The sequence below is a fragment of the Olea europaea genome, chromosome 5 (genome assembly GCF_002742605.1).
Source record: "Olea europaea var. sylvestris chromosome 5, O_europaea_v1, whole genome shotgun sequence".
NCBI lineage: Eukaryota > Viridiplantae > Streptophyta > Magnoliopsida > Lamiales > Oleaceae > Olea > Olea europaea.
Window position 1 is genome coordinate 4,255,330 of NC_036241.1, and position 26,676 is coordinate 4,282,005.

A 26,676-nucleotide genomic window follows, 5' to 3' on the forward strand; every position below is an offset into this window, starting at 1 on the left:
ATCCAAAACCGTTTCTAACAACAGCAAGTATACCGCAAATTAGAGTCTTTCTTTACCGTAATTTTCTGCTTCCACCACCATTCTGGCATTTCTATTCGGCCCCCAGTGCTAAGATCACAAACTATTCCCGTGCACTTGGGCAGCTCAAACAGTAGTTTGTGGTATGTGCGCATAGTACCTCGATGGTTTTTTAGCTGGGTGATAGTCTAGTCCTTCTCGACATTTTTGTTGAACAATTCGCGTAAGTGCTCCCTCCCGGTTGACGAGAAACACTTTCCCCGACGATGTCCCTCAGCAGTGACGTGGTCGACGACAAACATGAAGATCTTCTGCTGGCGAGGTTCCCATCTGGCACACTTGTGGGCCTCCGACTTCTTTTCGAGGTTAGGGTTCGATGATGCGCCTTGCATGGTGTCCGGATTTTGTGTTGTGTACATCTGCAAAAATGTTGAGCAACGGAGTTGTCAGAACTTGTGAGAAAAGACTATTACACTAAAAAGGTTTTACTAAAATAATCGTTTGACGTTGTACGTAAGTGAATCTACAATCTAATGTCATGCATTTGGCACCTACATTGGTGTTTGACTTTTGTGGTACTGAATAACTCATAAAAAAATAACTACAAATGATTGTATAGTAGTGGAGACGGTAACAGCTCTTATCAGAAAGTAAGTGAACTTGTGCATTACATTATTACAAATGTACAGATCATAAGTAACAGACTGGGGAAATATGACAATGTAGTGGTGAAGTGGTGAACGTGAGCCAATAACATAAACATGTGATGTCCGTAAATTGAATTCATGATTTCATTAATCGAATAATTTTTGGCCTTGGACCAAACCTATGTGCCAATTTCCCCTTACAAACCGCACTTTGGAACAATAGGCAATTCCCATATGTTCATTGCAATAAGAAGAGTGTAATAGGAAGGATGAGCCTTTACAAATACATTGTTATGCCAATGTATAAATACGATAAAATCTACTTGTAACTCGAAGGTCGATATTCCTCAGCCTCAGTTCACTTGACAGAAATAGTTATATTGACCATAGAGAATAATTTTCAAGAAACAGTACAACTGCTTAAAATTTGAACTCCAAGAGGTAGGATACTGTTCCACTATACTCGATAAAAGGCATTAACTTACACCAGGTCAGATTTATCCCGATGGAAGCAAGAGTAACAATACAGTTTATAATGCTACAGCAGCGGGTATAGTAAGCAAAATCATACGAAAAGAAAAGGGGGGATATGAAATATTCATAACAGATCCATCGGATGGACGTCAAGCGGTTGATATTATCCCTCCAGGACCAGAACTTCTTGTTTTAGAGGGTGAATCCATCCAATTTGATCAACCATTAATGAGTAATCCTAATGTGGGCGGATTTGGTGGCATTAACTTACACCAAGTACAGCTATAACAAGTAAAGCACACCTCAAGCCAGTGCTAGCTCCAACCGATCTTGCTAATTTTTAATAGTGAGGTACATATTTACTCAAAAAACAAACAAAAAGGAAAACAATTGATATATTAAGCAGAAGCACAGATAACAACTCAAAGAGTTCTAGCTAATGTAATGAATGCGAACCTGGCAAGTGACGTTAACTTATAGAGGCATGTCACTTGCTATAAAAACAACATTCAAGTCATAAGTCACAAGGAGCAATTAAAGACGGATTAGTGAAGGAGATAATTCTCACAACAACAAATTTTCAGTACATTGTAGAACAGGCGATTTCAACATCATAAAGCTTCAGAAGCTGAGATCGGTAACCACACACGGTCGACGACAGTGTTGTGTTCGGGGCTGTATATGGCTTGCCTAATCTACAGTCGACTGTCGCCACAAGCTTATGTACTCAGTGCCTGCAGATGTCTATGCTTATGTAATGGGGATGCAGAAAGTTGGGGGGAAGTAGTTGAGTTTCAAGCGTACCATGTTGTCCGAACAATAATTGAAGTCGTCGGCGTCGTGGGCCATTTTTCTTTGCTGCATATTTGAACCATCGGAATGTCTTATGCCACTCGATTGTTAACTAGAGCCTGGATATTATGCGTCATTGGGGAAAGATGATATGCATGCTAGCACGTGGAGCACTCCGAGAATTGTGATTGCACAGGGTTCGATCGGCAACGTTCGCTATAGTCTTTAGCTTTTGTGTGTGTAATAACTAAGTGTACCATGTGCTTGCAGTCTTTGTCAGAAGAAAGAATCGAATACCTTTGACTTGGGAGTCAAAAAAGTTGAAAAACTAATTGAAACCAAAATGTAATGGGGCTCAGACACAAGCTAAATAAGGGAGAATATGTGTCAAAATTTTATTGGCCAATAAAATTTTTAATTGCAAAAATGTCCATTTTTGTCTTTTATTAGCCAATAATTGCAAAAATGTCCATTTTTGTCTTTTATTAGCCAATAAAATTTTTAATTGCAAAAATGTCCATTTTTGTCTTTGTGTGGAATCATGAATTGTTAACAAGGGTATTTTGGTTATTATCCCAAATGGACATTTTTGCAAGGATTTGCAATGGTGGATATTTTTGCAAATGGATATGTGAAAGTGGACATTTTTAGTAATTTTTTCTTATTTAAATTAGCCCCTGTTTGATTTCCATTTTTGGGATAAAATGTATTTTGGAATTATAGTTTTTTAGAGAACGTGTAGTTAAAAAGTAAGAAAAAAACTTGAAATACGCATATAATTATTTTGTAGAGGAATATATAGTTGAAAATAAATTTTGAAAAAATGCATTCTTAAAAAAAATGAGACTCAAACAAGTAGTTTAGTGCATCATTTTAATCCATAATGTATTAGCCTAATATTTTAAATTCTGGGAAATCATTAGAGCATCTCCAATGATATTTTAAATTAGATCTAAATTGTGATTTAAATTTTCAAAGTAATCGAAAACCTCTTCAATGGAGATATGCAAAAAAAAAAAAAAATGCAAATTACATATTCCGGCATAAAATGTAAGAAATGATGTAAATTTACATATTTTTTTAGATCCATAAGAGGCAAAAAGTTACCCACTTGCACCTAACTCTTTTATATCTTTCCATTGAAACCAAAGTTTGAATTTAGACCTATCAAGATATAAATAAGAATGCAAAAGTAATTTTAAAAACATCAATTTATACCCAATTTTACATTACAATTGAAGATGCTCTTAATGAAAGTATTGAGACATAGTTAAGATGAATATTGGATAAAAAATTTTACATTGTGCATATGTATTTACAGATGTGAGTATAGGCAGGGGCGGAGTGAGGGAAAAAAATTACCTTAAAATAAACCCCCCACCCCTGAGTATAGGACCTCTAGAGTCCCATTCTCTCACTATTTTTTTAATTTTTTTTTCTTTGCATAAAATGCACTTTGATAGAAAATATGTGGTTAAAAAATAAAACAAGGTTTTGAATTTGCGTATAATATTATTTTATTGAAAAATGTGTAGTTGAAAATAAGAAAGAACAAGATGTATTTTAAAAATAATGAGGACTAGACAAGGAGTAGTAATTCTTTAGAAAAGAAAAAAGAAAAAATAAAAAAGAAAGGAAAAAAAATAAGAAATCATCATTTAGCCTTAGGTATTATTCTTTCCTCCATTACCTAGAGTATGAAGCTATATTATGTACAAATAATAATGCTATATTTATAACCTGGCTTTGGAGTATCGATTCCATTAGGAGATAGTTAAAAATACTCAAAGGATCTGAAAGGTGAATGACCTTTTGAATGTTTGAAAAAAAAAATGAATGAAAATAAAATCAGGGTTTGATATAATGAAGCGTTAAAATTCTCACATTTGGAATGGGTATTTAACATCAATAATTCATTCTTTTGACTCAATTAGGGATGTTCAACCTATCTAATCGGAAGAAATGTCATTAAAACTAGTTTAATTAAATTTTAATTCTAACGGTTAACCTTCCTGCCACAGCATTCATAATTTGATGACTGTTTGTTGAAGAAAGTGATAATTTTGAATTCTAGAGCCTTTTCATGGAGATTCTGCAAATTTAGCAACATGACTGATCTTTGAAGTTATGAATTGATGAAATGCAGATGAAGTTAAACAAAGAAAATAAAATTCTCTCTATCCGTGATAGAGGGATTGGAATGACAAAGGTGGATTTAATCAAGAATTTGGGAACCATTGCCAAGTCCAGAACTTCTGGTACCTATGGGATGAGTAGATGAGACTATGCAAGATGTGGAAGTTGAAGCTTGAAGTTTGTTTCTTGCTGTTGCTAATACGATAACAATAATACTTTTGTTGTCTATACAACATTTGTGAAAAAAATGTAGACAAGTGGAGACCTTAACCTTATTGGGCAATTTGTGTTGGATTCTACTTGGCATATCTTGTTGCTGATTATGTTGAAGTGATTAGCAAGCATAATGATGATAAACAGTATGTTTGTTAGAGTTTTTTTTTTATATTTTTGATAGATTTTAAAGTTTCAGTTGTTATCTTGAAGGAAATCATTAACAATATAAATAATTTTTCAAAAATGTGACTGCTTTCAGGCATGTATGGAAGTCAAAGGCAGACGGAGCTTTTGCCATTTCAGAGAATACTGGGAATGTGCCACTTGGTTGTGGAACTTAAATCAGATTGCACCAAAGAGATAAAGCTCAGGAGTAGTTGGACGAGTTCAAATTAAAGGTAGATATGTATGTTAATTGACTGCTGGGTGATTAAGTATTTGTCGTATATCTGTTTCACGTCAACAATTTAACAATGAAGATTAGCTGTTGTTAATTATTTGTGGGCTGCCTCACATGATTCTTGGCTTCATGGGCCTCTGTAAATTGGGCCAAATGCTCCACCGAGTGCTGTGGTTATTTCAAGCTTGATAAAATTGTGTTTTGATAAAAATGCCTCTTTAAGAATTAGAATTAGACGTACACGTGGCTAAATCTCTGCCCTTTGATTGTTTGGATGAATACGGATACTTACACACTGGGTCTTGGGGTTTTCATTCATATTCTAGAGAATTCTTTGTGTCTCTTCGTCTTACTCTCTGTCGTTCTCTCCGTCCTTCGTTTTCTGAGTGAAAACTAGGGTTTGGCTATGTTAGATGAAATCAATCTTTGTGATTGATAATATTCTGTTCTTTGTGTAGAGAAATGGTTGTTTTGTGGGACCTGTGAGAGTGATAGCAGTGTTGTGTTGTAGTGTCAAGAGGCAAGAAAAACTCGAAGAAATTTCCAATTTCTTCGTACATTTGTACACGGTTCTTGTTCGTTATTAGTGGATCTAGAGCTTAATCTTGTGAGAGATGTTCAACGGGTGATTAGGTTGCAAAATCGAACATCCGGGCCCTTTTAAAAGGGCAAAACATATCTTGTGTTAATTTTCTTTAATTTTTGCAGTTCTTTAATGGTTTTTCCCAAGATCGATCCAAATGTTTTAAGTTTTAAAACATAACAGTGGTATCAGAGCCGGTTTCTTGATTTTTTCTTAATTTTTTTCCTCTCAAATTTCAGATCTATTATTTTTGGAACCCTAGGTTCAAGTTTTGTTATAAAGTTTTTTTTTAAAACTCTGAATTTTTTTTGTTAATTGGATTGCGTACAAAACTTGTAACTAAAGATTCGAAACCCTTCCTTAGTTGAAATCGGTTGGTTTTCTGTAAATGAAATTGAAAAATCCGATCCTTAAGGTCTGCTCCTCTATTTTTTGAATTTTTCTTGAGTTGACTCATAATTGAGTTCAACTGGTTAACTCGTACTGAGTTTGGCGAGTTGAGTTAAATTGCAACTGAGTTTCAACTAGGTGTTCTAACTCGTACTGAGTTTGGCAAGTTAAGTTGACTCGCTCCGGTCCCTGCTGAGTTGACTCCGAGTTTTGGAAATACATTTATCAGTGCAATGTGCAGTGCAACCTGTTTCCTTCCTGGCTTAAGTATGATCACTCCTAAACTGAAATTTTAAGATTTCAGTTTCATGGTATAATTCTAGACCATTTTTTTCATTTAGATAGTGTTCTAGTTAATTGCAAAGCCTATAAATAAGGTAGTTAAATTCAGAAAATAAAATTGTCTTGTTGTTTATCTTACTTACTTGAATCACTCATACTGTATATTGCATAATTGCATGCTATTCAATTATATTTGTCATCATGTCCACTTCATATAAGTTAGACATAGAGACATGGAATGACATTGGAGATTTCACTCTCTGGCGCCAGAAGATGAGAGCCCTCTTACTGTAGCAAAGATGTGCTGCAGCCCTAGATGGGTCATGGGCTGTTGAAATTAGTGCATATAGGAGGAAAGAATTAGATGACATTGTATGGAGTATTATTTTTCTTCATCTATCAGACAATGTAATTAGAAAAGTAGGAAAAACTGCCTCTGCAGAAGCTTCCACTTTTGCAGAAGCCAATTCTGCTGAGACTCTATGGACAAAACTAGGAACTCTTTACTTAACTAAGTCCATGCCTAATAAATGTTACCTCCTTAGGCAATTTTACAATTTCAGATTTGATCCCTCTTCTGGCCTAGAAGAAAATTTAGATAAATTCACTAAATTGATTCAGGACTTAGATAACTGTGATGAGGAGATCTCTAGTGACCAACAAGTAGTTGCCTTATTAAACTCTCCAAGTGAAAAATATAAAGACATTAGAAATGCTTTAGAATATGGGGGGGCAGACTCTTACAGTAGATATCATAACTGCAGCCCTTAGAAATAAGAAACTTGAAATGAAAACCGAGTCAAAAGACTCTAAGTTTGGTGAATGGCTATATATGAAAGAGAAATTGAATCAAAATAAGAAACAGATCTAGTACAACTTTAATTCAACCAAGAAAGGTAAATTTCAGAATAATAGAAATAGAGATAAGAACAAAAATCAAGTAAAACCAAAGAACTAGATTAGAAAATGCTATTACTATGGCAAAACTGGACACTTGATAAAGAATTGCTTTAAGAAAATCTCAGATATGAAATATAAAAACAACACTGATGGTTCTGCAGCAGTAGCCTACAATAATGAACCTGATATTTAGGGGGTTGTTCTTGTGAACACCCAAAGGAGGGATTCAAAAGAATGGGTCTTAGACTCTGGTTGTACCTTCCATATGTGCCCTACTAAAGAGTGATTTTCTGAGTTTGTCAATCTCAATGGAGGACAAATTCAGATGGGCAATGACATGAGTTGTCAAATTAAGGGTATTGGGAAGATAAAATTGATGTTAACTGAAAACTATACCCTTGAACTAGAAAATGCTAGATATATTCTTGAATTGAAAAGGAATCTAATATTCCCGGGAGAATTGGATGAAAAATACAACATCACTATACACAAGAGTCTTTTGAGATTATCTTTAGGAAACATATGTATTATTTCCTCTTCAAAAATAAATGGCATTTATACAATTTCTGCTGAACCAGTAATAAGCCATTGTACCACAGCCTCAAATCATGCTTCTGATAAGTCATTAATTTGGCATAAAAGATTGGGGCACATTTCAGGGAAAGGTCTAATCATTTTAAACAAACTTGGATGTTTTGGAATTGATAATATTGAAAAATTAAACTTTTGTGAAAATTGTACTGTTGGAAAACAGAAAAGACTGACTTTCAAAACTGGAATCCATAAATCCACTTCAATCTTAGATTACTTACATGCTGATCTGTGGGGTCCAGCATCAGTAAATACACTTAGTAGATTTAGGTTCTATCTACTGATAGTAGATGATTTTTCAAGAAAAATATGGACTTTTCTCTTAAAACAAAAGTCTGATACTTTTCTGATTTTCAAACAATGGAAGTCTATGATTGAAAATCAAACGAACAAGAAAATCAAAGCACTGAAAACTGATAATAGACTTGAATTTTGTAACCTTGAATTTAATTCATTTTGTAAAGAATTTGGAATTCTTAGACATAGAACTGTAACATACACACCTCAACAAAATGGAGTTGCTGAGAGAATGAATATGACTCTTTTGGAAAAAGTTAGAAGTATGTTGTACAGTTCTGGTCTCCTTAAGTTTTTCTGGGGTGAAGCCCTAAATACTTCAACTTTTCTAATAAATAGAAGTCCATCCAGTGCTATTGATTGTCAAGTCCCTGAAAAGTTGTAGTTTGGAAAAACACCTTACTATAACAAACTCAAAGTGTTTAGATGTGCTGCCTATTCTCACAAAAATGAAGGCAAACTAGAACCTAGATCCCAAAAATGTGTTTTCTCGGGATATGGGGAGGAAACAAAAGGTTATAGGCTGTGGGTTAAAGAACAAAATGGTTTTAAATTTATAATAAGCAGAGATGTAATTTTTAATGAAAATGACATGCCTTGTATCAAATCTGGAGACCCTAAAACTCTTGGATATGCACTTGTTAAACAAACCATCATGGAAACCCAAACATAGAATGCTGTAAATCAAGATGATAATTTTGAGACGGAGCTTGTTCAATCTGAAATAAGTAATGAGCATGATGAATCTGAAAATGAAGTTGAAATATCAGATAATACTCTTACTGATTACCAGTTAACTGGAGATAGGGAAAGAAGAACCATAATTCCCTCTAGCAGGTTTAATAGTGAAAAATTTGTCACTCTATCTTCTGCTCTTGATTCTTTAAATTCAGAACCTACATCCTTTGATGAAGCCATTAAATGTCCTGATTCTAAGCTTTGGAAGGAAGCCATGAATGAGGAAATGAATTCACTTGTTAAAAATAAAACTTGGATTTTAGTTAATAGACCTAAAAATCAAAAGGTTGTAGACTGTAAATTGATTTTTAAAATAAAAGAAGGAGACTCAAATACAGAAAATAAGAGGTATAAGGTCAGACTTGTGGCCAAAGGTTTCACTCAAAGGGAAGGAGTGGATTACAATGAAATATTTTCCCCAGTTGCCAAATATACTACAATCAGAATCCTATTGGCTCTAACTACTCACTTTAACTGGGAATTGGAACAACTTGATGTTAAAACAACATTTCTGAATGGTGACTTTGATGAGACTATATACATGAATCAACCTGAAGGATTTGAAGTAAAATCTAAATTAGATAAAGTTTGCCTGTTAAAGAAATCACTTTATGGGCTTAAACAAGCCCCTAGACAATGGTATTTGAAATTTAATTCTTTTGTGCAAACTTTAAGCTTTGTGAAAAGTAACTATGATTCATGTTTGTTCTACAAAGGTTCAGGTGAAGCTGAATCTATATATCTTATATTGTATGTTGATGATATGTTGCTAGCTTGTCATGATAAAACTGAGATTGAATTTGTTAAATCAAAGTTAAAATCAGAATTCAAAATGAAAGATTTAGGACAAGCTAAAAGAATTCTTGGAATGGAGATAGATAGAGACAGGAATAACTACATACTAACACTAAAACAAGGGTCCTATGTGGAGAAAATTCTTGAAAAACTTTCTATGTTAGAATGTAAACCTGTCACTCTTCCAATTGCTAATCATTTTAAGTTGTCAAATGAACAATCACCTAAAACAAATGATGAACTAAGGAGAATGGAGAAAATACCTTATTCCAACACAGTAGGTTCCATAATGTACCTCATGGTTTGCACCAGGCCTGACCTAGCATATGGAATTAGTGTATTAAGTAGGTTTATGGCTAATGCTGGTGAAACACATCGGCTTGCCATGAAATGGATGTTAAGGTACTTGAAAGGATCGTCTGATTTAGGATTAATGTAAAAAAAGGGCAATGAAGAGATAAAACTGAAAGGGTATACATACTCAGATTTTGCTGGTGACTTAGATAAAAGAAGATCTACTTCTTCTTACACAAAAATTAGTTGCCTTATCTTCTACGGAAGCAGAATATTGCAGCATGTGATGCTGTTAAAGAAAGCATTTGGCTGAGAGGCTTAATTAATGAAATTGGTTTTGCAAATGATTCTGTTAGTATATATGCAGATAATCAAAATGCCATACATCTTAGTAAAAACCCTGTATATCATGATCGAACTAAGCATGTAGACATAAAATTTCATTTTGTACGAAATATGGTAGAAATTTTTTTGATAAAGTTGGTTAAAATTTCCATAGAATTTAATCCTGTTGACTTGGGCACTAAGGTGTTGCCTCTAAATAAATTTAAGAATTGTTTGAAAATTCTAAATATCACATGATATGATAAATACAGAATTTGTAATAAGTTTCTGTTGATAAGGTTTAACTAATTTTTTCTTTTTACAGGTACTTCGAGCAAATGAACTCAAGTTGATGTAGTATCTAGATCCATTAGTAAATAATAAGAATCAGTTCAGTAAGGTGGAGATTGTTAATTATTTGTGAGCTGCCTCACATGATTCTTGGCTTCGTGGGCCTCTGTAAATTGGGCCAAATGCTCCACCGGGTTGCTGCGGTCATTTCAAGCTTGATAAAATCGTGTTTTGATAAAAAACGCCTATTCAAGAATTAAAATTAGCCGTACACGTGGCTAAATCTCTGCCCTCTGATTGTTTGGATGAATACGGATACTTACACACTGGGTCTTGGCTTTTTCATTCATATTCTAGAGAATTCTTTGTGTCTCTTTGTCTTACTCTCTGTCCTTCATTTTCTGAGTGAAAACTAAGGTTTGGTTGTGTTAGATGAAATCGATCTTTGTGATTGATAATATTCTGTTCTTTGTGTAGAGAAATGGTTGTTTTGTGCGACCTGTGAGAGTGATAGCAGTGTTGTGTTGTAGTGTCAAGAGGCAAGAAAAACTCGAAGAAATTTCCAATTTCTTCGTACATTTGTACGCGGTTCTTGTTCGTTATTAGTGGATCTAGAGCTTAATTTTGTGAGAGATGCTCAACGGGTGATTAGGTTGCAAAACCGAACATCCGGGCCCTTTTAAAAGGGCAAAACATATCTTGTGTTAATTTTCTTTAATTTCTGCAGTTCTTTAATGGTTTTTCCCAAGATCGATCCAAATGTTTTAAGTTTTAAAACATAACAGCTGTGAGAGTTGACCAAGAAATTTTTTTATTTATCTTATGAATATCATTATCCTTTTGCAATTTTGAAGAAGTACGAGAGCATTTTTTTATGTTTGGAAGCCTTCTTGTAGAGCTATTATATCTAGTATTTAGTACCCTTATGCTAAAACTCACCCCCTTCAACCTATCCAAGCTAAGCTTCAATTTTTCGCTACTTTGATATCTCAATTATTCTCTGCATATTTTAGATTTTTTTGGATTTTTTAATTTTCTATGACTTCAGCTTTTATCAAAATGACAAACATGACCACAAATTAAAACAAGCTTGCCCAACTAGAACACACTAGGAGTGTTCTGGCAGGGTATGGAAATTATCCCGAACTTTGCCTCAGACTTTTCATATTTAAGCCTGGAAGGTTGTTCTAATTTGGGCTCTGATTATCCTAAGGAGATTGAGTTTTCTCTCCACTGTGCTTTACAGCACGAAAACCCTAATAAATAATAATGCTTTCATGGAACCATTGAAGTTCTTTTCTAGTGTGAACTACATGAAATTAGGTACACTTATGTGAACGTATTCCAATACGAAAAGGTTGAACTCTAAGCATTCAGGAAAATATGGACTTATGCCTCACATAACTCAAACTTGCTCGCTCTATATCCTTAAACAACTAGTTAAATTTGTAGTGCTTCAGTGTTCTTGAATGGAAATTGGAGACAGGAGAGTGGCATATTTCATCTTAGAGAGTGGGTGGGGGAGGTACAAGGGTCGAGTTCTTTAATTACTTTAATGATTTCTTATCAGATTCTTTTTTAATTAAAATACAAGCTATGGATTGTGCAGATTTTTCTCTTTGTCTTTCTTTATTTCTACTAACGGTACAAGTGACTTGGTAAAGAACGCAATTTTGTGCTATCTACATCTAAAATATGAAAAAGCATATTTGGTTACTACTGGAAATTGGATTCAGCTAGTTGAAAAGAACCCTAAATCAGCTGTCCTCCTATGACTAGTGTTGTTAATATTGTGAATGGTATTGCAATTCTATTTTTCATCGAAAAATCGAAGATTACAATTTATATAGTAAACCTAGTAAATTTGGAAACTAATTATACCAAAACTAAGGAAAATAATAATCCTTAATTTATAGGATTATCTTTAAATTATAGGATTTTTACAACTGTACAATCTCTACAAAATCTCAACACGCCCCCTCAAGTTGGTGCATAGATGTTGCAAATGCCCAACTTGTCTAAGAACTTCGAGAACACTCGATTTGATGTTGTTTTGGTAAGAATATAAGCACCAGAATCAAATGTCATGTGATCTGTAGCACCAGAATTAATTATCCATGCACTATTAGAAACAGGTGTAGAAATATTTAAAACCTTACCACCATTATTTGCAGCTATGACCAATGCCGAAGCTTTTTCAGCGATATCATCTTCTGGCTTTGCTTCTGCAACTACTGCAATGGAGGTCTTCTTTGAATTTGTCTTCCTTGGAGCACGAATATGATCCCACCGTTTTGGATATCCTATAAGTTTGAAACATCAACTTTTGGTATGTCCAGTTTGATTGCAATGGGTGCATTTGTAGGTGGACTTGTCCGCACCAGTCGTGGTCTTAGGATGGTTGGCGATAGTTTGATCCTACCAATTTGAAGTACATCGGTTTCGAGCCACCATGACAGAAGCTTATGAATTTCTAGGGTCTCCTAAAGCTGCCTGGCGAAATGCTTCTTTGTGAACTAAATAGTAGCATTATTCTAAATCTGGAATTGGCTCTTTGCGTAGAATCTCTTCACGAACTTGTTCAAAATCACCATCCAATCCTGCAAGAAATATGTGCACCCTAAGTCGTTCAATGGACTTTTGGTATGCTGCAACGTCTTCGGGATCCTTCATTACTACTTTATCACGATGATCCAATTCTCTGAACACTTCAGTAAGCTCTCCATAGTATTTAGATAGAGATTTTCAACTTTATTTGGCGGTGAAGGCCTTTTGATTTAACATGAAAATCTGCAACTCATCACTTCCATTATAAAATGCCTTTGACAGAGCACTCCAAATTTCATGGGTGGTGGGTAAACGTAGGTAACACTTCATAATGTGTGGAGTCATAGACATCAACAACCACCTCTTTACTTTCTGATTCTCAGCATACCATTTTTCATATCCATCATCTGTTTCTGCGGGAATTTTCTTCTTACCATGAATATAGGACAATTTCTCCTTTTTGGCAATATGCATCTCCATTAATTGTGACCAAACATCATAATTTGATTCAGTTAAAATTATACCTACATACGGTTTCATATTGACCTGTAGTCGACTATCCAATATTCCTTTCACCCATTTTGAACAACAGCAAGGACCGGACCATAACGTGGAAAAAACAGCCTGCTCAATAACGTAGAAAAGCAACTTACTCAATATAGGAGATGAATTAACTGGACAACTTCATGTGCCAGCAGGAGATGAATGACAGTATTTAGATTGGTATGATCTCCAATTTGTTCACGTTTGCAGAACTTTGATAGAAGAATATTGCGGATTGTGGACAAAAATCTTTTAACCTTTCCAATGTTCCAACACGTTTGTAGAAGCTTTGGCGGATTATCTTTAAATTATAGGATTTTTACAACTGTACAATCTCTACAAAATCTCAACACGCCCCCTCAAGTTGGTGCATAGATGTTGCAAATGCCCAACTTGTCTAAGAACTTCGAGAACACTCGATTTGATGTTGTTTTGGTAAGAATATAAGCCAATTGGTCTTTAGATCGAATCTTAGGTAATTCAACAATTTTTTCCTCCAATTTTTCCTCAATGAAAAATTTGTCTATCTCGAAATGGTTCGTCGATCATGTTGAACTGAGTTATGGGCAATATCACATGATGCTTTATTGTCACAGTATAGTCGAATTGGTTGTGTAGATTGATAACCCAAATCTTGCAAGAGAAGTTTTAACCACAAGGCTTCACAAAATCCAAGGGCTATTCTTCTAAATTCAGCTTCTGTACTTGAACGGGCAACAACACTTTGTTTCTTGCTTCCCCATGTAACGAGGTTACCACCTAGAAAGGTAAAGTAACCAGAAGTAGACCATCTATCACCTATAGCTCCAGCTCAATTAGCATTAGTGTATGCATCTATGTTTTGATATTCTGTGTTTTTCGTAAACACAATTCCTTTTCCCGGACCACCCTTCAAATACCTCAAAATTCACATTACTGCATTCATATGTTGTTCTTCAGGATTATGAATAAATTGATTGACAATGCTCAATGCATAGGCTAGATCTGGTCTTGTGTGTGACAATACTCAATGCATAGGTATATCAATCTTCCTACAAGTCTTTGATATCTAACCTTATCAGTTGGTATTTGGTTGGACTCTGTGCACAACTTCAGACCTTCTTCTACTGGTGTATCTGTTGGTTGACATGCCAACATACCAGTTTCTTGTAATAGATCTAAGGCATACTTTCTTTTGGATAGAAATATCTCTTTATTAGATCGAGACACTTCTATTCCAAGAAAATATTTCAACTGACCTAGATCTTTCATTTCGAATCTTGTAGACAAGTAATTTTGTAGAGCCTTCATCTCTTTAGGATCATTCCCTGTAACTATCATGTCATCCACATATACAATAAGTGCAGTAATTATACCAGGTTGCTTTTTCAAAAATAGAGTGTGGTTTGAATTGCTTTGATGATAGCCAAAGGCTATCATAGACTTAGTGAATTTTCCAAACCATGCTCTCGGGGATTGCTTTAACACATATAATGATTTCTTCAACCTGCACACCTTTTGACTAGATCGTTCTGGTATCACACACCCAGGTGGGAGATCCATGTAGACTTCTTCAGATAATTCACCGTGCAAAAAAACGTTCTTTATGTCAAACGGTAGTAATGGCCAATCCATGTTTGTAGCTAAAGATAATAATACTCGAACTGTTTTGATTTTGGCTCTGGGTGCAAATGTCTTAGTGTAATCAATCCCAGAGGTCTAAGTGTAACCTTTTGCCACCAGTCTTGCTTTAAATCGTTCAATTGTGCCATTAGTATTATACTTCATGCTGAAGATCCATCGACATCCAACTGGTTTCTTTCCTGGTGGAAGATCGACAAGTTCCCATGTTTCATTTTTTTTTTTAAAGATTTCATTTTCTCGTTCAAAGCTGTTCTCCATCTTGGATTAGCTAAGGCTTGCTGCATACTGTTAGGAATAGATACATCAGATAATTGATTCACAAATGACAAATTCGATTCCGACAACCGATGGTTAGACACGTACTGACTCACAGGATACTTAACTTTACTAGAAAGATTGAGTTCATATTTAGGTTTAGGAATACCTCTCGTGTGACGCTCAGGTAACTATTTTTGAGTGGCTCAGACAATAAATTCTGAACATACTCAGTGGGCAATTGGTTAGGTATATCAGCTACGACTGGCTCAAATTCAAACAAAGACGGAGTTTGAGAAGAAGCTACATTTTCAGTCTCTTGACATTCATCACCACTTTAATCCAAAGTTATTTCACCTTCATCCAAGTTGCCCATATTTTGATCACCGAAAGTTGGGTATTGGCTGTCATCAAAAGTTTGATAATTGTAGTCATGGAGATTTAGAGTTTGAATTTCTCTCTGCTCTTCCCCTTGAAATTTAGGCTTGAAAGAAAAATACATCATCTCTTCATGGAAAACAATATCCATAGAGATAAACATTCGTTGAGTTGGAGGGTGATAACATATGTATCCCTTTTTATTGGTAGTATAGCCTACAAAAACACATTGCAGCGCTCGAGGAGCCAACTTGTGGTGTTGATGTTTATGGATGTGTACAAATGCTACACAACCAAAGACACGAGATGGTAAATTAGGGATAGCTGGAACAACAACTGCATCATTAAGAGTTTGGAGCGGTGTCTGAAAGTTAGTGAAGCTGGAGGGTATCCAATTGATTAAATGTACTGCTGAGCTAAGTGCTTCTCCCCAATAGGATGATGGCATATGGGCTTCTATTAATGATGTACAAACTACTTCCAATAAATGTCGATTTTTCCGTTCTGCAACACCATTCTGTTGGGGCGAGTCGAAACAAGTAGTTTGGTGAATAATCCCACGTGCTTCCAAATACTGCTAAAGTTTGAAACTCTGGTATTCTCTACCATTATCATTACGGAGAACTCGAATCTGTGCATTGTACTGTGTTTTAACCATTTCATGAAAATTTTGAAATAAAGAGTTCACTTCTCCTTTGGATGTCATCAAATACAACCAAGTCATCCTTGTGTAATCATCAACAAAAGTAACAAACCAATGTGATCCACCCAAAGTAGAAACTTTTGATGGACCCTAGACATTAGAATGTATAACCATACAAGGAAGTGGACTTTTATTCAAGCATAATGGAAAGTAGTTCGATGGCTCTTTGCTAGTTCACAAACATCACATTGAAAACTAAAAATATCAAATTTTGCAAATAAACTAGGAAATAATTTTTTCAAATAACCAAAGGAAGCATGCCCTAGACGTCGATGCCATAGCCAAATCTCAAATTTCTTCTTCTTTCCCTCAGTGTAATCTGTTGTCAAAGCTTGGTGTAACCTATCTGAACTCCTTGGCACCAAATCCAAGTAATACAGCTTTCTCTTTTTAATACCGTAACCAATCGTCTGCTTTGTTCGGCTATCCTTAAACACACAAAATACAGGTCAAAAAATTACAACACAATCGTCTGCTTTGTTCGGCTATCCTTAAACACACAAAATACAGGTCAAAAAATTACAACACAAGATAAAGCTGCAGTTATTTGTGAAACCGATAGAAGATTATAGTCTAAGGATGGGACAACTAAAACAGAATCTAAACTCAAATTATTAGTGAGAGTCAAAGATCCTTCCCCAATAATTGGGGTTGAGGTACCATTAGCAGTAGAGACAAATTTTTGTAAGGATGGATTAAGGGTGGAGACCTATCTAGAATCAAATGTCATGTGTTCTGTAGCACCAGAATTAATTATCCATGCACTATTAGAAACAGGTGTAGAAATATTTAAAACCTTACCACCATTATTTGCAGCTATGACCAATGCCGAAGCTTTTTCAGCGATATCATCTTCTGGCTTTGCTTCTGCAACTACTGCAATGGAGGTCTTCTTTGAATTTGTCTTCCTTGGAGCACGAATATGATCCCACCGTTTTGGATATCCTATAAGTTTGAAACATCAACTTTTGGTATGTCCAGTTTGATTGCAATGGGTGCATTTGTAGGTGGACTTGTCCGCACCAGTCGTGGTCTTAGGATGGTTGGCGATAGTTTGATCCTACCAATTTGAAGTACATCGGTTTCGAGCCACCATGACAGAAGCTTATGAATTTCTAGGGTCTCCTAAAGCTGCCTGGCGAAATGCTTCTTTGTGAACTAAATAGTAGCATTATTCTAAATCTGGAATTGGCTCTTTGCGTAGAATCTCTTCACGAACTTGTTCAAAATCACCATCCAATCCTGCAAGAAATATGTGCACCCTAAGTCGTTCAATGGACTTTTGGTATGCTGCAACGTCTTCGGGATCCTTCATTACTACTTTATCACGATGATCCAATTCTCTGAACACTTCAGTAAGCTCTCCATAGTATTTAGATAGAGATAAAATGGGTTTTGTAGTTGGCTATGTTATTATTGAGCCCTATTTGATGGCTATCATTGAGGAAAAAAAACGTCTTGAATATATTTTTTTTTTTTGGAAAATATATAGTTAAAAAGTAAGAAATGTTTTGGACTTAAGTGCAAAATATTTTATTATATAAATATGTGATTGAAAATGAGTATGAGAACGTTAAATATATATATATATTTTTTAAAGAGAGAAAACGGGGGTTGAATATTGTGACAAATTTAGGGAAGGATTGGACTATGCTATAGGCCTAGCCCAGATCCGTTGAGAATTAGAAATTTTAATTCTATTCTACCAAAAGCAATCAAATGTGAAAGGTTTGCCTCTTTACTATTCCAAACCTCTTTGATATATTGCAATGCAATGGTGTTGAATGGTATCTTTTGATCACATAACCTGCATAGTAACAGTCTTAGCCCAAAATATCTTTTGTAACCTTATATGTAATCTCATACTTTCGACACTTTCATTTAAAGTCTTATTCATTTTTCGGCCATACCATTTTATTGAGGTATTCCCGGAATGGTTTTCTTCATTTTGATTTCATTGTCAGCACAATACTTTTTAAAATCATCATCTATATACTCTTTTCCATTATCTGACTACAAATATGTCTTATTTTCAACCATCGCTTTCCATTCTTGACGGCATTAAAGAATTAGATTTATTCTTCTAGAAATGAATGCTTACCATCCTGCTTGAGTAATCAAAGTTTGTTACATAATAATTGGAGCCTCTAAGGAATGTAACAATTGAACGTTCAAATTCATTTGTACGAATCAACCCTAATTTTGAAACTTTTGGCTCCTTTCTGATTTTAGAAAAACTAAGCATTTTCTATTTGTCGAAAATACATCCATCACATAAATGTGTTCAACATGGTTCAGTCTCGATAGCTTCCATTTATACCCGAAACACTTTCGTTCACTTCCCACTCATGTATCTCAGCCTACAGTGCCACAAATCAGAACTAACAGCTGAATCAGAAACTAGATCCTTATATCTACAATTGAAAGTTATGTAAAGAGTTCCAGATTTATTTCGTCGAGAAAAAAAAATCATGACTCCCTCAGTGACTTTTCAAGCACCAACACCGAAAATCATATTATGACCTTCATCATCAAGTTGCCCACTGAGATCAGATTACACATCAATTTAGGTACATGTTTCACCTTATGAATTTTCCATACAAACTCATTTTCATCCTCAAATTGACATTACTTTCACCACCAATATCTTTATGTTCTCTATCAGCAAGATATACCTTTTCATAATTCCTAGCAATAGGGTTATCTATAATCTCATGATAAGCAGTGGTGCAAAAAGACACTCCTAAATTCATCATCCAAGAATCAATAGGACTGTAAACTGACAATAATAGAGCATTTTGTACCCTTTAGCCACCATATTAGCATTTTCGTTCTTCGTTTTTCTTTGGTGCCCTGGAATTCTTCCTCGTATGGCTAATCTTGCCATCGTTTTAGCATTTCACATTCTTTTAGGACATGGTCTTGCTTATACTATTTCTCCACTTCACGTCGTTGCCTTTATTAGAATTTTTCTCGAAACACCTACCTCTGTTCTCAACTTTTAGAGTAGAATTCGATGTCGAGCCTTTTCTAGTATCTTTTCTATTGACTTCCACTACAGTAGTATCGCAAACATCACTAAATTTCAGTTTTGCATTGCCTATAGAGTTACTGACCTCAGCTACATAGGTTCCCAAGTATTCGGCAGTGATCCCATTAAGATTAGAATGCATACCTCATATCATCAAATTTAATCTCAACTAAGACCAACTAGTTGATGATGTATTCAATTTATTGAAATATTCTAGTGCACATTAGCCATCTTCAAACTACATAATTTTTTTTTTTTGGTCGGCAAATATAAACTTTATAGATCAAAACTTCATGTACAAGTATATCGAGCATACCCGGGCAAAACAAACATCAAGAGTCAATTACAAATATACCGGGCATACCCGGGTAGTAAAAAGAAATGGGAAATGGTGTACAGACTATAATAGCTAAGAGGCCAAAGCTAATGATTCATAATGAATTAAAACATAAAGATACATACTGAACATAACTTTGTATATGTGCATTTTAATTCGACTTACAACACAATCAACGTGTGGCACAAGATCTTCAAAAATCTTCTTGTTTCTAGCCATCCAAATGTAGTAAACGGAAGTAGCAAGTACAATTTTCTTAACTTTGCTTTGCCAAGTCGTTCCCTGTGCTTCATTTCTCATCCATTTCTCTGCACTCGGCAAGGTGGACATTGTACGTGTGACGGCCAACCACCTGCGAATCTCTCCCCAAATAGAACTAAATTATTTTTCATCATATGCAACTTGTTATAGGTAGATGGCTTCTCATACATATTGGACAATACCTTCATCAAATCTACCATGATTTTTTCCTCCGTCATGCTTTGACCTACGTTCTTAGACAATGTCAATCAAATAATATTTAAAATTTGACGATCAATGAGTTTTCATTCATCATCCTTCATTTTCTTTTCATTCAAAAGAGGATGGTACATTTTTTTACTGTACAGATAATTCTAAATCCACATCGTCCATAACGCAAAACTCATACCATCAAACTTGTAGATTCCCAGTGACGTTCCTTCTTCACCAATCATTCCTTCAATCAAACCAAAAGTTCTTATACCAATTGTTGAAGATTAGAAATATTAATTTTATTCCACCAAGATCAATGAATTCGCAGAAGGAAAAATAAACATTCAAGAACGTGCAAGATTTATAGAACTTAAGAAGATTTATTTTCAAACCGAACAAAACTAAAACTAAAACTTAAAGCCAATTGAATTTAAAACTTAACCCATTAACCCAAATCCATCTAAATCAGAGACATCACGTCCCTCTATCACGTTTCTATCTCTCATCTACACTATTGAGTCTCCTTCACCTCTTCTGCCAAAGACTGGAGGAGGATCAAAAGGGAAGCTTATTAAAGGTGGTCAATCTGTAATTTTTTACCTTGTTCAGTATTCGTTTCTTAAATTCTAAATGTTTTCCCTCTTAATTTGAAAAACTAGATTTTAAACCTCTGACCTTCTTATATTGAACATAGATTTTTGGAAATGTATAGTCATTTCGTTTGTGCATTTTCTATAGAATTATGCTAAGTGTACATTCTATGGTGTACATTTTCGTGTACATTCCATTGTATTTCAAAAAGTGTTGGGTGGAAAAATGTGTGTGTTTTTTTAACTGTCAAATCATGTATTGTCACGTAGCACAATGTCAAAAATGATGTAAATAATAATGTACATGTAGCATTATTGTTTTCTATATCTAATAAATTTCTTGAATTGGAACATTAATTTGTCTATTTTAGAAGTACTTATTTGATTTGATGTAATATTTGATTTTGAAGGGGTTGAGATTTAAGAATAGATAGTTATGACAACGATTCTTTATTTTATTTTTGTTGGATGAATATATAGATTTCGAAAAAATAATGAAATCAGCGGACAACCAATGAATATTTCAATACATATAAATAGTCTCATCTATATAATTTTCTTTTACTATATATATATATATAATTTGGAAACTAATTATACCAAAACTAAGGAAAATAATAATCCTTAATTTATAGGATTATCTTTAAATTATAGGATTTTTACAACTGTACAATCTCTACAAAATCTCAACACGCCCCCTCAAGTTGGTGCATAGATGTTGCAAATGCCCAACTTGTCTAAGAACTTCGAGAACACTCGATTTGATGTTGTTTTGGTAAGAATATAAGCACCAGAATCAAATGTCATGTGATCTGTAGCACCAGAATTAATTATCCATGCACTATTAGAAACAGGTGTAGAAATATTTAAAACCTTACCACCATTATTTGCAGCTATGACCAATGCCGAAGCTTTTTCAGCGATATCATCTTCTGGCTTTGCTTCTGCAACTACTGCAATGGAGGTCTTCTTTGAATTTGTCTTCCTTGGAGCACGAATATGATCCCACCATTCTGGATATCCTATAAGTTTGAAACATCAACTTTTGGTATGTCCAGTTTGATTGCAATGGGTGCATTTGTAGGTGGACTTGTCCGCACCAGTCGTGGTCTTAGGATGGTTGGCGATAGTTTGATCCTACCAATTTGAAGTACATCGGTTTCGAGCCACCATGACAGAAGCTTATGAATTTCTAGGGTCTCCTAAAGCTGCCTGGCGAAATGCTTCTTTGTGAACTAAATAGTAGCATTATTCTAAATCTGGAATTGGCTCTTTGCGTAGAATCTCTTCACGAACTTGTTCAAAATCACCATCCAATCCTGCAAGAAATATGTGCACCCTAAGTCGTTCAATGGACTTTTGGTATGCTGCAACGTCTTCGGGATCCTTCATTACTACTTTATCACGATGATCCAATTCTCTGAACACTTCAGTAAGCTCTCCATAGTATTTAGATAGAGATTTTCAACTTTATTTGGCGGTGAAGGCCTTTTGATTTAACATGAAAATCTGCAACTCATCACTTCCATTATAAAATGCCTTTGACAGAGCACTCCAAATTTCATGGGTGGTGGGTAAACGTAGGTAACACTTCATAATGTGTGGAGTCATAGACATCAACAACCACCTCTTTACTTTCTGATTCTCAGCATACCATTTTTCATATCCATCATCTGTTTCTGCGGGAATTTTCTTCTTACCATGAATATAGGACAATTTCTCCTTTTTGGCAATATGCATCTCCATTAATTGTGACCAAACATCATAATTTGATTCAGTTAAAATTATACCTACATACGGTTTCATATTGACCTGTAGTCGACTATCCAATATTCCTTTCACCCATTTTGAACAACAGCAAGGACCGGACCATAACGTGGAAAAAACAGCCTGCTCAATAACGTAGAAAAGCAACTTACTCAATATAGGAGATGAATTAACTGGACAACTTCATGTGCCAGCAGGAGATGAATGACAGTATTTAGATTGGTATGATCTCCAATTTGTTCACGTTTGCAGAACTTTGATAGAAGAATATTGCGGATTGTGGACAAAAATCTTTTAACCTTTCCAATGTTCCAATACGTTTGTAGAAGCTTTGGCGGATCCGTGGAGAATTCTCTCTCTCTCCTCCCTTTTTTCTTACTTTTTCAATGTTTCAATCTGCAGCTTGAATTTATTTCCATGGTTCAATAACAGGCGACTCTGATACCATATTGTGAATGGTATTTCAATTCTATTTTTCATTGAAAAACTGAAAATTACAATTTATAGAGTAAACTTAATAAATTAGGAAATAATTATACCAAAAATAAGGAAAATAATAATCCTTAATTTAAGGGATTATCCTTAAATTATAGGATTTTTGCCACGGTACAATCTCCACAAAATCTCAACAGTTATTTCATTTTTGTTTTTTTTCTGTCTGGTTCCTTCCATCTGCGAATCCCTATAATTATAAAGCTACTAATTTCCAAAATGTTATTAAGAGTCATAAATAATGCACATTTTCTTTTGATCTACTGTTCTGTGAGTCTCCTGCGGAGGTTCTAGTCCAGGAGAGTGAGATAAGAGAAATGGCTAAGGAATATATTTGGAAAGGAGATCAGAGAAATAGTTAAGGAATATATTTGGTTAACCTTTCGGGCAGACAAAAAATGAAGTAGAAAAGAACATGATATGGTTTTGGAATGCTTGTTTTAACATCAAGTTTGGTCAAGTATTAGCTATTTTCGCTACTATATGAATGATGGAATTTGTTTTAAGGTTTTCCTTTCTTACATTGTGTTTAATGTGTTTAATATTTGGACTTCTTAAAATTTGAAGTTCTCAACCACAAAGTCATACCCAACTCAACATTTTCATCTTATTTTTCAATTCTGAATAAGAGGTCTCTACTTTCATCCATTTATATTGAATTGATTTACCAGTCTGTTTTCCGCAGTATCGTGTCCAAATAATTTTCCTTCTGTTATATGCTGATCTGTTTTCATTATAAACCTGTTTCTTTATTTGGTCAATTTATCTGTTTATCACATTCTTATTCCTCAAATACCTCTAATTATCAGGGACTGGTGAAGAAATATTCTGAATTCATCAATTTCCCTATATACGTCTGAGCTAGCAAAGGAGTGGATGAGGAGGTTCCTGCTGATGAAGAAGATCCCAGTGATGAAGAGGACATAGGTATGCATGATTTCTGCAGAAATCTTCATACTTGATTTGTCATAGTTGTTGCTTTTCTGATACTGCTCGTCTGATATTTGAATGAAGTATCAATGTTGAAATGTTTGCTAGTTCATGGTATTTTTCTCACCTTAGATCACAATGAGGTAAACAGATGAAACTAAATCCAATGAGGAAGGGGAGGAAGAAGAGGATGAGAGAAAACCCAAGACAAAGACAGTTAAAAAAAACTACTTACGAGTGGGAACTTTTGAATGATGTGAGAGCTATATGGCTACGAAATCCAAACGAGGTGACAGAAGAAGAATAGACGAAATTCTGCGGCTCCCTGGCCAAGGTTTTTTCCATATCATGTTTGGCAGGATTCACTTAAATGCTGTGGTCTTATTGTTATCTTGTTAGAACACTGATATTATTTGATGAAATTGTCTTATTTCTGTTGACAGGATTTCAGTGATGAGAAGCCCCTAGGATGGAGTCACTTCACTGCAGAAGGGGACGTTGAATTCAAAGCCGTACTGTTTTTACCACCTAAGGCTCCTCACGATTTGTACGAGAGTAACTACAACCCAAACAAATCCAACTTAAAATTATATGTCAGAAGGGTTTTTATCTCGGATGCATTTGATGAGCTTCTTCCCAAGTATCTGAACTTCCTGTGGGTACAATCTATTGTGCAGATATGGTGCCCAAGACTTGATTCTTACTGTGACCTATGGAATCAGGGACTTGTCGATTATGACACCTTGCCACTTAATGTATCTGGAGAAATGTTACAACAAAACAGTAGCTTGAAAACAATCAAGAAGAAACTCATCCGCAAGGCCCTTGATATGATCTGCAAACTTGATGAAGAGGACCCAGATGAATCTAATGATAAAGACAAGAAAGGTTTGGCAAGAATAAATAAACATATGGAAAAGAGAAGTTTGATGTCTTTATATCTGTGGTATTTGTAGACTGTGGCAACTGGCAACCGAATTACCGTTTGTTACTGGTTCCTGATTTAGTTATGAAACTTAATGATGCTGCAGATAATGAAGAATCCAGTGATAGCAATGAGAACAAAGGTCAATACACAAAGTTTTGGAACGAATTTGGCAAATCAATTAAACTTGGTATTATTGAGGATGCAACTAACAGAAATCGTCTGGCCAAACTTCTATGATTTGAGTCGTAAGATGTCTTTTTTAAACATAATTTGTTACAGCTCCAAAATAAATTGTCTTGAAAGACTAAGATATTATGCTATCCTCTTGGCAGAACAAAGTCAGATGGTAAATTGACTACACTGGATCAGTACATCTCAAGAATGAAGTCAGGACAGAAGGATGTCTTCTACATAACCGGAGCTAGCAAAGATCAACTGGAGAAAAATCTCCGTTTCTTGAAAGACTGACAAAGAAGAATTACGAGGTATGAATTCATATATTAGCACTCTACTTAAAACAAGGGTTGCGACTTGCGATTCTTAAAGCGTTTTCTTTTGCTATTTCATAAAACTGACTTTATACCGTCCTTCCAGCTTATTCTTTTTACAGATCTTGTGGATGAATATCTAATGCAATATCTGATGGATTATGAAGACAAGAAATTCCAGAATGTGTCCAAGGACTGAAAATCGAGAAGGATTCAAAAGACAAGGAACTGAAGGAATCATTCAAGGAGTTGACGAAATGGTGGAAGGGTGCTCTTGCCAGTGAGAATATCGACCATGTAAAGATAAGCAACCGACTAGCTGACACCCAATGTGTAGTTGTAACTTCAAAATATGATTGGAGTGCACACATGGAGAGAATAATGCAGCCACAAACTATATCAGATGCGAGCAAGCAAGCATATAAGCGTGGCAAGAGGTTGCTCGAAATTAACCGAGCTCATCAAGCAGCTTGGTGAGCTACTAGTAAAAGACCACGAGGTAAATAATTAACATTTTTACTTGAAAGTAAGAAAAATGTAAATATATCTAAACATGTTTTGAAACAAAAATTTATTTAGAAGTAGATTTTATACTTCTATTAAGCTTAGGCAAAGATGCTTGATAGTCATTTTGCAATTTTGTGCAGGATGAAAGTGTAAAGCAAACTGCCTAGCTCATGTATCAAACACTATTGATTGAGAGTGGCTTCATGCTCAACGATCCGAAGGATTTCCCTTCCCGAACCTACAGCTCTGTGAAGACGAGTCTCAACATAAGCCTAGACGTAACTGTTGAGGAGTAAGATGACGTAGAAGAACCCCAGACTGAATCCGGGACTAAAGAGGCAGAATCTTCTTCGAACTCTGAAGATCGTCCTAAAGATTAGATGATGATGTTAACGACGAATTGCAGATCGATGATCTTAGAGTCTATTTACATCGCACAAAATGCTTAAAATGTTGCCTCGCCGATTAGTAGAGGTACTTGTCGTGAGGATGCCTAGGCGAGATTTTTTTGTACATCTACTGTAAGTTTAACAAACAAGAATTTTGTTTCTTTGCTATTTGTTTATGCGAAATATCGTGAATTAATGCTATTTATTATCACCGATAAATTTCTAAATGACAATAAAGCAAATTTCATATTTGCAAATATAATTGATTTTATCGTTTCACCTCACATCACACAGATGATCCAGCTGGAGACAAATACAAGAATTTCATGGATGAATATTTGAGAAATGGAACTTCCAATATTTAGGAGATTTCAAGTTAAAGGATTTAACTTCTGCATTCTCATTAACCTAATATATAGCCACAGTACCTCTATCAATCAAAATTAAATTCACAGTACAAACTGATGCTTGTAAAAATAATGAAAGTTTGGTTTCTGGATGAGCAATAAGCAACTAAAGTGTCCATATTCAAACTCAAGTTAAAAAT

General features: G+C 34.9%; 1 pseudogene; it reads left to right on the forward strand.

The window, feature by feature from the left end:
- The first annotated feature begins 4,071 nt into the window (after positions 1–4,071).
- On the forward strand, positions 4,072–26,222 carry LOC111394929 (annotated as a pseudogene).
- The last annotated feature ends 454 nt before the right edge of the window (positions 26,223–26,676 follow it).